Source organism: Anas platyrhynchos, chromosome 4 (assembly GCF_047663525.1).
Source record: "Anas platyrhynchos isolate ZD024472 breed Pekin duck chromosome 4, IASCAAS_PekinDuck_T2T, whole genome shotgun sequence".
Lineage (NCBI taxonomy): Eukaryota > Metazoa > Chordata > Aves > Anseriformes > Anatidae > Anas > Anas platyrhynchos.
The window spans coordinates 69450180-69462080 of NC_092590.1; the positions used below are offsets into that span (position 1 = coordinate 69450180).

The window sequence follows — 11901 nt, forward strand, 5'->3', positions numbered from 1 at the left end:
TGCTTCCACAGAGTGTCATTATCACCACTATAATAAACAATCTTTATGGCCTTGAGCTAAATGTAATATTTCAAAGTTAAAGAGCACCGATCAATACTTTCATTATCTGCACTATAAATTATCCATTAATGGAAGCTCATTAGGAAGGCGTGGTCTTTTTCTCACTGCATCTCCGAGTGTTGCTCTGGTCTCATAGCTTGCATTTGCTTTTGGGGGAATTTTTTCCTCAGAAATGGTCAGGAAACCTGATGATCTTTAGCTTCAGAAAGCAAGAAGGGAAGAAAACAAGGGAAAGAGAATTACCCACCTGCTTTGCCATCTTCTAGCAGGAATGAGGATGATTTAGACATTTATCTTTGAAAAGGAGAGAATACACCAGGAACACATTCTTCCTCCTCATTCACACAGGAATTACTTAACTAAGTTGCCCCTAAGAAGAAGAATTTGGACCTTGAACTCCACAAACTGGTCACCACAGCTAGATTAAAATACCAGAGGATATTTAGTTCTACTGATTTTATTGAATCCTTTCTCAGATCTCTGAGGCACCCGCTAATCCCACCAGAAAAGCAAACAATAGCCAAAGTTGCTAGATTTGAGTATCAGATGACTTTTTATGCACAGTGAGCCAAATAAGGTAAAAGGGGAAGAAGGAGACTTTAATCGGCTATTTTCCTAATATGAAGATTCCCAATATTTCATCTACATCAAAAACCTAACTGAGGTGTTTTTGGTTTTGTTTGTTCTTTTTTTTTTTTTTTTTTTTTTTTTCTTTTTAAATTGTATACTAAAGTCTATTGGCATGAAATTAATTTACTAAAAAGATAATGAATAATCCAGAATATAATGATGCTAGTTCAAACTATAATATTACAGAGAACCTGAGGTTCTCTCTGCTGGTGCCTATACATCAGTTTGAGAGCTCAAGCTCTTCATAGTTCTGAAGCATTCAGGAAAATTGGAAACTAGTAAAATCATATAAAAATATGGTGAGTTATTCTACATTGCCTTCATCTGTGCTTGAACTCACCCTGTGTTCAACTCACCAAATGGTGGGTTTCTAGATCGACTGAAAGAAGTAGCTTGCCAATGGACATTCCTCTGCAAGGAAAGTCACTGCCACCTTCCTAGTCATTGAAGTTTCCAGCAACAGGGTAGTCTGAGCAGCTAGAAAGCCACAAGCTCAAAAAGACTCAGAGAAGCACATCAGGATTGTTTGCAACTGTTCAACATTTGATTTCTCATCAGCAATGCAGCATGGTTGTTTCAGCTGCTCCTCTCAGAACGAGGAGTGTGAGAGGAGTGTTCCTGCTCCACATCACCTTGGAGAACTGCCCCAAGGACAAGCAGAACTACAGCTGCACTAATCCCCAAACTCTGCTCTCATTTATGCAAGAAGTAATTGACTGGAGGGTGAAGTCAAATTTTCTTACACATAAGTCCTGGGTTGATTATTTTTTTTTCTAATTAATAAAATATTTTACTTCATTAAACTGCTGCATCATCGAAGACCACTAAACCTTTTTAGAAGTGTCCTAATTTCCAGCAAACCCCTCAGCCTAGACATGATGCCAAATGGCCTGAATATATCCAGAAGTAGATTTCATAACTACGATATGATAAATCTATAATTTGTTTTATTTATGTTATCATAATACCTAAAATTATTGCCCATTGTGCTAAGCAAGCAAACAAACAAACAAAAGTTCCCCACAGGATTTGGGTGTTGAAAATGCAGCTGAGCCACTTTGTGAAATTGCATTTCTAAGATAATAATTTCACAGTTTACATCAGTGGCATACCAAACTTTAAATATCAGTTTTATTTATGGAAGCAAGAGTTTCTCAGGAATGAAAGATCTAAAATACTTTTCTTTTTTTTTTTTTTTCTTTCTTTCTGCAGAAATCTAAGTTGGAAGGAATAAATGTTTTCTTCAAAGTTATTCACCCAACTTCCTCATTTTATCTTTATCAGACATAAGAAGGAAGTTACAGACCCCTCTCCTGTTATTTATAATGCAGAAAATTCACTGTCTTAGGGGAGAATACAGGAAATCATAATTCAGCATCAAATTGTTTAATAGAGTCACCTGGAAATCATTGTGTTATTGAATATAATCTATATGTCATGTCATTTTCTAACTACCAGATTGGCCATATGTGCTTCTGCCCTTTCTTTCTCCCATGCAGGTCCATAGCTGCACACTACATCCCAAATCACCTTTCTTTAGCAGTGGCATTTCAATATTTTTCTCCTACCATTTCCTTTGGTTCTGAATTAGCTTACCATTCACAAGGGAATTGGTATGATCAAAATATATGGGTCCTCTACAACCTCTCCAAAAGCAATGTTTCCTCTGTAGTTGATGATCCAAGCTGGATCTTCATTGCTGTACTATGACACTACAGTCAATGCAGTGACTTCCCTCACATTGTAAGAAATTTGTATACACTTACGTCCAGAAATCAATGTACATGTATACCTTTGAGTTTCATGAGCAGAGACACTGGGAAAACAAAGACTGAGACTCTCCATAAATGCCTGTGGGAGCCAAATTTCCTATTCATAAATATTCTCTGGCATACACAGCAATAGGTTCAGTAATTCTTTATTCACCTGAGTAATGACCACTGATTAGCACAGCCCCCATGGAGAATTATTGTGTACATGTGGACTGAACACAACTCATGAACCAAAAACCTCCAACACTGCTTATTCAGATGGGAATAGGAGATTTCTTATAGCAAATATTAAGGAAATCACAATTTCTCTAAACATTCAACTTAACGGAAAAAAAGATTGTATACACTCAAGTTATTTGTGAGTTGCCCTCTGTTACAACTGGAAATACATCAAGAGGACATTGTGATAAAATACATTACATTTTCATCCCTTAACACAAACCTGCAAAAACAGAGCCAGGTGGGAATAAAAATTCTATCACATACTGCTAAATTGTATAAACTCCATATTAATCACAATAAAAAAAGAACACTGTAAAAGAGAAAGTAGTAACAGCAGCTACAAGTTGAATCAACTCATGAGCCTTGTCTATTTTGTTACTTCCTTAGCATAACACAGTAAGAAATATTTCACTCACTTCTGCTCTTGATATTAAGGTCATTATTATAGGTGGGAGGTCTGTCATTGAGAAAAGTTGATGAAGATGGTAAAATAGTAGTCTTGGCTGAAAAAAAAAAAGGGAAATGTTGTTAGGTAGATGTGTTTGTGATAATTTGAGACAAAGCCTGTAACTTTTCTGTTATGAATAAACAATCTCATTTTCCTTCACATTCTTATCTTCTCCTTGACTCAGTGTGTGATATAGTGACATAGTGAGAGCGAGGAACAATGTCAGATGAAATAGTAATACACAAACCATCACATCCTTTAAGCTTTCTGCCAAATAATAAGTTACAGCAAAAAGTAGGTGAAAGAGGATTGAAATCCCAAACAGAGTATTCTCTTGAATTCATGAAAAGCAAAAACCCACCTATAAATGGCAAACATAAGGATGAGGGTGGGCTGGAGATCAAGGCACTTCATGTTTTTCACAAGGCTCACTTCAATTCCCAGTTTTGGCAGAATTTTTCTTTTTTCCCCACCTCCCCTACAGAATAAAGTAAATACACTATTTGTCTCACTTATCTAGATCAACAGTGATGAACAGTAAAATCTGTTTTATACTGTGAGCACAAAGCCCCACAATTGATTCCTTGGGATGGCTAGAGTCTTTAGATATGACATAATAAAAACATATCACTGTACTTTTTCTAAAAACAAAAATAAACAAACAAACAAACAAAAATGAATAAATAAGTAAATAGATAAAATAGCAGCAGCAGCTGTCATTTGAAACATCTTCCATGAGTAATATGACCTGTGAGCCATAGAAACCATTTTGTTGTTAATTTTTGAGTTGTTTACAAATGTTCTTTCAAAAAACAAAGAACAAAATATTAAGAGAAAGATAGATAGAAATGGTACTGGCCACCAAGCTATCACTTCACTGACATCACCACAGAAGACAAATTAACCAAACAAAACCCACTTTATTGTGGTAGGTTGAGTTTTGAGTCAATTTTCCAGTTGAAACATTTGTATGGAAGTGACTACTTGCCTGCCTGGGAGGGCACAGTCCAGTGAACACAGAGGGAGAGTGAGCTCAAGACAGGAATAACATTGCATTAAATAGAGCAAGAGCAAAACCAGGGAACTTTGTAAACTGTGCTTTGCATTCAACACTGAGACACAAAAGGACTTTTTCTCAAAAGCTTGATTTGGAGTCAATGTGGAGAGTCAAAGTGCTCTCATCTAATGGCTTTAAGACACAGGAAGAGCAGAGCAACACGAAAATGAACATTTAGGGTTAAATGAATGAATCGTATTAAATAAAAAGAGAGGGGGAAATGAACATCCAAGTCATAGGAAGACCTTTAAAGAGACTGTGCAGCCCCTGAAGCCTCACAGATATTCTAGATTCACGTGAACTGAGGCTTTCAAGATTTGTCTCATTAACTACCATTGAGTTGTGACAAGGAAAATAAGGCCAGATACGGATGCAAGATTGAGCATGTTATATAGAAGAATATGACAAAGTTGCACAAAATAGTCTCAAGTCCATGCAAAAGTAAAGGATCTTCTCCTAAAAGCTCTCTGAATGGAAGCTGCTTAGGAATTGACCCCATCCTTTATGCATTAGGAGGGAAAGAAAAAACATGCACACTTTCTCTGATGTCTTTAATAAGACATTAGGGTTTTAACTGGTGAATGAACAACATAGACGTGGCATCACGTTTCTCATTCAGCTTTAACGTAAGACACATGCAAGCTATTTTTGTTTGTATTGGGCTGGCAGATGCATCCATTTGAAAAAATGTGCAATGGGAAGCTTGCTAGACAGTGACGCAACACGATGTGCAGCGCCAAAGCAAACTTTGTGTCTGCTTCTTTTCACAATGATATTAAATGAATTGGAAATAAATCCACTGAAGTGACTGGAATTACACTCATCTAGAAACCAAACTTAAGTGAGACTCCCACACAGAGTCTTCACATAAACAAGGAAGCCAAGATATCCTTGTTCTGCAGTTATTTTTCCCTGATCCAGTAGGGGTTCAGGGCAGCGTATGTCTGTATGCATCAACAAAATGTTTTCTTCAGAGGAGACCATGTCCTTTCCTAGCTTTGAACTCCCTGAATTGTATAGGAATGATTTTTTACTCTTCTAGAATGATTTTTATTCAAAATCATATACAACAAAACAAGACATAACAGAGGTCAGAAATTTCATGAAAATTAGTATTATTTTTTTTTTTTTAATAAAAAAGCACCTTTAGACTCTGTTTTATCACAAACTTTCTTCAGTTATTTCACAGTAGCAACCTCTGACAAAGCTGTGCTGATTTACTGTGAAGACTTCATACAATATCCTTCAACGGGCTGAGAATTCTCTATTTTTATTATAAAGTAGTACAAATACTTTTCAGTCCCTGGAGAGGGATTTGGGACTATTTAAATACATAAAAAAAATTGTAAAGGCTTTGACTTTATTGCAGACACTTAGTAATTGTGGTTGTTGTTTTCTTTCTTCTTTTTTCCTTTTTTTTTTTTTTTTTTTTTTTTCCTCTTAGGAAGCTGGCATAGGGGATTCATATGAAGCTTTATCTTGTGAAGTTTGGAGGATTTTTTTTTCTGTTATTTTTAGTCATAATGCTTAGCCAGAGCTGAAGAAACATGAACTGAGCTAGGTATTATTGTAGAATAATGGTTGGATAAGTTTATTCATGTTATGAACCTCCTTGATGAATATTCTTCTTCAGGACAAAGTGCATTTATAAAATCTGTAAAAATCTTACTGTAGACTTTTTCAAAGCTACAAATCTAGAAACACTTATTCATATATTTAACTTGATACACATGAGCAGTTCTATTGATTTCTCTTTATATTGAGTTCAGTGGAGCTACTCACATGTGTCAGGGTAAGCAAAAGCATAAGTGTTTGTAGGACAGTGATTTAATTGCTCTGATCTCATTTTTTTTTTTTTTTTTTAGCTATTCTTCATGAAAGATTAAGTGCCACAGAAAAACACCAAAGAGAATAGTAATTTTTCCAGCTCTGGTATTTTCCAAATAAGTTTGCAAATTTTGCATGGAAATATGCCTTAACCAGCCCAAGGCAACTTAAATGAGAGGTGACTGGGTGAAATATAAGAGCCTGAAACATACAGAAATTCAGCCTATCAGATAACACTTTTTCATTTTAAACACAGTGGTCCTCTGGAAAAAGCCTTCAACATTAAATATTTAAATCTAGCATTCCTTTCAATCTGATATCTTTCTGTTTTACACCTATATGCATACGTATAGAAAGTATTGAGTGAAATATATGATGTGATAAAACATATTTGTACAGTTGCATGCCTACCATGTATATTTACTATGGGCTGAAAGTAAGATATAAAAAGATATAAAATATTCCACATTTATGAATTATAGAAGTATCTGGTAAATATTTATGTCTGATTCTTTTTTTCCCTTAAAAAAAAAAAATATATATATATATATATTTATCATCCTGGAAGACTGAATACCCAGCACAAAGTTCTAGCTTTTTATTCTTTTTCAACATTTAAGACTGCCGTGGGCTTTCCCCCCATATACCTCTCCCCAGGCGTCTGGACATCAACACTGAACACTGAATCTGTTTCTCAGTGTATACCAGTCTACCCTCGTGCTGACCATGTTCAAGAAACTGCATTAGGATTTTTTATTTTTATTTTTTCTGCTGAGAAGGAGAGGATGAAGGAGGAAAGAATGACCAATTATAAACTCTGTTGTCTTTAGATGAAAGAACCTTTTTGTGGTATTCTTCAATCTCTTGTTTGGGCTGTCAACAGCAATTTGATAAAGAATGTTCCTATGTCTGACCTGTTTTTTCAAGATAGTAACCTATATTGTGTATCATCTAAAGCCAGGGGATAATCATCCATTATACTCTGTAGTGCTGTTCCTGCAAACTGAGCATAGCCTTTAAAACTCAGATAAGTTGATTGATAGTTGTGTTGAGAAAGCTGCTACTAACGATATTTTAGTTAAAGGGGAAAAAAATTTAAAAGTTTCTTTAATCTGATTCTCCCCCACCCCCAACACCACACTTCAGAGGCCAAAGCTCATGATAACTGTTTTGTGGTGAATGGTCAATTGTTACAAAATTCTAATTGGTTCTGGGTCAGTCCCTTTGAAATAGCTGCTGTGCTCTAGTAATTTTTTCAATTAATTCTTAACAACTGACAAAACTTTGGATCTTGTCAAAAATCATTCAGATATTTATTGTAGGTAAGAACATGAACAAGATTAGCCTGGATTAAGAAGGATTCCTACATACATTATCACCGTGGTTATAATTATAGTTTAGCTTGCTTTTTTTCTTTGCTCCCAAAATAATGAATAACTAACTCTGCAGGGTTCTCTTCCCTGTAAATACTTATTCGATACTTTTATAAGGATAAATTGTAAAAATGCATACGTGTGTTCCTTGGTTGATTGATGAATAAACTGGGCAAACGCAGGCTTTGGTTAGGAATGTTATGTGTATTTTCACCAAACTAGATTTTTGATCCTGCCAAATCCTGCACAGAACAGGACCCATGTTTAAAAATCTTACGCCTTCACTGACATAAGTCAAAAAGTGACCTTTCTCCACCAATTACATACAGCAGCCTCAAGATTTTTTATACTTATTTCTGTGCAATTTATAATTTATTTTCAACTGAGTTCAGAGACTTAAAAGAGGTGGAGTGTATTGAAGCATGAAGTCTTTTTTCACAAGAAAGTCCCCAGACCAGCAATGAAATTACCTTTAGTGTTTCTTTTCTACAGCAAGAATATCTCCAAGACCAGAAGCTGAGTGTATCATTCTTTTTACCCATAAAACAAGCAGATAGTTATGAATATTTATCTGTTGTTTGCTTTTTTGTCTTTTGTGTTGGTCCCTTTTTCAGCAGAAACCTTAAAAATACACAACCAAACATGTCAAGTCACAGGAGATATTAAATCAAGAGTTCATTAATAAACCTGATCAGATTATACGTACCAAATTATCTGTAACTACTTTCACACATTTTCAAAGATAGCTATAAAACATAATTATTTATACAGTTTCTCATTCATACCTCTGTCATTTGTTCATGAAGCCTGAAGAAATGAAATTCAGGTACTCCACAACTCCAGATTCTGGTACAAATCCTGCTGTAACTCAGGAACAAACACATTGGCTTAACTAAAGCTGTGACATCTTTTCATTGTTGCACCTGACCATAAATGGTTATCCACTACATTCAGAAGAGATCATCTTTAATGCACTTCATACATTTGCATGGAGCTTGACTTGCTCCATATTTTCTGTACAAAGATATATTCTGATGGTAGTTTAATTAACTCATTTTGATTATGTTCATTTAAAACAGGAATCTCACCATTGGTAATAACCAATGCAGAGGTCATAATGTAAATAAAATATGTTCTAATCTATCCAGAAATAAATATGAGAACAAATAATTCTTCAAGAAGGTTAGATTAATGTAACCCTTATTCTCTAAATGCCAAATCTATGCTGTCCCTTTCCCTTACTTTGTGTTCCCTCTACAATCCTACATAGCCAATATAAAATGTGAATTTTTGACTTGTTTTTCAAGACTCAATTCTTTCCTTGGTGTAATCTCTACTTTATTGTTGATAGTAAGTTTTCATATTGTTGGTATGCTTGTTTTGCTTTACGGGCAGGTGGGAACCAAATTCTAGGAGATGTTTCTCAGAATGACTCCAATAGGAGTTTTTCATCTGGAGAACTTGCAGCATTAAGCCAGGAAAAGGATCTGGTTTCCAGTGGCAATGTGTTGTCTTCTCAGGATCTACAAATTGAACTCAGATGGTATTCAAGCTGATATTTATAGATTCCCAAACATTGAATCTTTTTTGACAATCTCCTCACAAGGAGTGTAACAACTTCTGATCAGTTCAGTTTCTATATTCTAAGTTCTAAATAAGTTGTCTTACCTCAAATATTTACAAAAATTACAAGTGTGTGTTACTTCTTTAACAAGCATAAATAAGACACAATTTCTCACTCTTTTCAGCAAATGATAAGGAAATTATGGTGAAACATGCACACTGTTAGCAGAGCTGCAGTCATACTTTAGACTTATTTCATGCTCCAGAGAGCAGTCATGGAAGTCTGTCAAAGTGCACAAAGCTGGGCTATTCAGAGCTAATTCTTGCTGGTCATGTCAGACTCCATTTGTCACACTTGCACATGTAATGCTGCACTCCTCGACTTTTTGCTTTGGAACTGATCCATGGAATACTTCCAAAATATAACTAAAATTAATATTGATTCATTGGAAATACTGCTAAAACAATCTGCATGCATTGACTTGTGTGATGGAATGAGGCTGGTGGCATGGGGCTCTAGATTATGTGGATGTCCAGCTGTGTTCAGAGTTTGTACCTGAAGCATGAATTTGGGTTGGGCTGGCCTATAACATGGAAAGAAGCCCGCCTTAACTCCAATTGAAATTAGCATAAAATGCTAGGAAGGATCTGAATTTTGTTCCTCTCTAGTTCTTATTGATTTTTTCAGCCTGCTATTGAAATAATTTGCAAGTTCCACAAACATTGTAATTAAATATATACATATATTCCTATCTTAAATAAAGCTTTCAAAAATTGCAGAAAAATATCATCACAAATATCTGAAAAACAGTTTCTCTAATTTGTCAATGTTTTATTTTCCCTTCAGGCATTTTAAGATGTATTCAGTAGAATTTTTTTAAGGAAGGAAAAAAAAAAAAAAAAAAAACTTTATTTCAAATCATAAAGTCAGCACTTGTCATTTTCAAAACATTGCATCCAAAAATTCTGATGATTTTGCAGTGTTTTCAGAATGCCCTAGAGGAAAGTAATTCAGCCAAATACTTCCTTTCCCATGATGTGTTTTGGATGAATCAACATTGACAATTAAAGTAATATTTGCTGAAGTATTTCTTGCCAGATCTACAGCCAGTTTTCTTTTCTGAGGAGAAGTAAAATAAAAATATAAACTTTAAGATTTTAGTTAAAATAGTTATTATTGTTGTCTTTTACCTGGTGGGATACCAAATCTCTGTAGTCTGGGTTCTCATCTTCACTCTATCACAGATGAACCACATAACACTGATGAGCTTGATTAGTTATCCCTCCTCTGTAATTGTCCCCTTTTGAGTTTTTTTCTCACAGAATCACAGAGAGGTTGATCATGGGTAGGGAACTGGATGATTTTTAAGGTTGATAGAGACCTTAAAAATCATCCAGTTCCCTACCCATGACCCACAGCCACAACCATGACCACAACCATGGGCAGGGACACCTCCCACTAGACCAGGTTGCTCAAAGCCCCATACAATCTCTCTGAATACTTCCAGGGACTGGGCATCCACAACTTCTCTGAGCAACCTGGTCTAGTGTTTCACCACCCTCAGAGCGAAGAATTTCTTCCTAATATTTAATCTAAGCCTACGCTCTTTTAATATGAAGTCATCACCCCTCATCCTATTACTATAGTACCTGACAAAGAGTCCCTCCCCAGCTTTTCTGTAGATCCTCTTTAAGAAGGCTGTATCGTCCCTGGGTAAATATTGCTTACCAAATGCATAGGAAAACAAAAATATTATTTAGGGCAGAAGTGTACCATTGAGATACTTAGGTGCCTTTGGGCCCTAACAGGAAGGATTCAGAAGCAGTGGTGGTGAGAGGACACCAGCACCAGCTCTGAACACTTATTAGAGCAGTGAACAGATAATGCACTTTTCATTTGAAAGCCCATTTCTTCTGCAACAGTGATACAAGGAAAATAGCACAAATCTGAGTCCAAACTACACCTTTTCTAGAGATCAGACAGTTGTCATGGTACATATGTTCCCCTCATACCCATCTTCCACTTTCTTCCTAAAGAATTATGCTACTTTTCTTGCCATTTTCACCTGTTCATGCACAACAAAGACACACAAATGCTCAAGCATATGTTACATGCTTGCAGAGATTACATGTGTAACTATATATATCTTCACTGATATAAGGTGTTTCTATTTTGCTTGTCTGTATTAGGTGACATCCAAGCTCTCCCTGGCTAGGCTATGTGCCCCAATACACACACAGAGAGAAAGCTGGAACAGATCCCAAATTACTTCATGTTTACACAACAGAGGATCTCTAACCACACCATCAGCATCATCACTGATGTGTGACACACTTGCATTTTTCAGCCTCAAGATCACAACCAAGACTGGTCCCATTTTGCTAAGTTAATTACATAACAAATTATATTTCTACTTTACCATTTTCCCTTGGACATAATATTCAGGGCAGTAGGGTCACCAGCAAATGCTCTTGAGAGGGGTGTTGCTTGAAAATAAGGATAGGAGCCATAGATCTGCTTCTGTAAGCAAAGTATGTGGTGTTATTGATATACTGTGGTTACACTGCATAGTGGAAGTGGAAGTGAAATAGATTGATAGACAGGTGGATAGGTGGGTAGATATAAAGTTTCATCCAGTAAATAAAATTAAGCAATGTATTAACATGTTGACCCTGAAAAATAAAAAAAAAGTGCAGAGAACTGTCATTGCATTGCAGTGTATTGTGACACTGAAATATGAAGAGAAGGAGATACAGCAACTTTTTTAAACTATGCATCACCAGCTTACATGCCACTTCATTGTACTGTGAGGATTTCTGGTCTAAGCATTTGGGAAGAAAACAAAGCAGAACACACACAATAAAAACTTCAGGAAAGGGTAAAGGAAAGCCACATCAATGGTAGAGGGATTGGACAGAATCCCAGTTCATAAGCCTGGGGACTGGAAG

At 35.8% G+C, this 11901-nt stretch overlaps 1 long non-coding RNA gene across 1 annotated transcript; it reads right to left on the reverse strand.

The window, feature by feature from the left end:
* Positions 1-1912: 1912 nt before the first annotated feature.
* Positions 1913-10273, reverse strand: LOC110352099 (uncharacterized). Its single transcript, XR_002400521.3, has 4 exons — positions 10144-10273; positions 8175-8250; positions 3494-3610; positions 1913-3187 (listed from the first exon to the last, which is right to left on the reverse strand). It is a non-coding gene; the product is annotated as an uncharacterized lncRNA (long non-coding RNA).
* Between the last annotated feature and the right edge of the window lie 1628 nt (positions 10274-11901).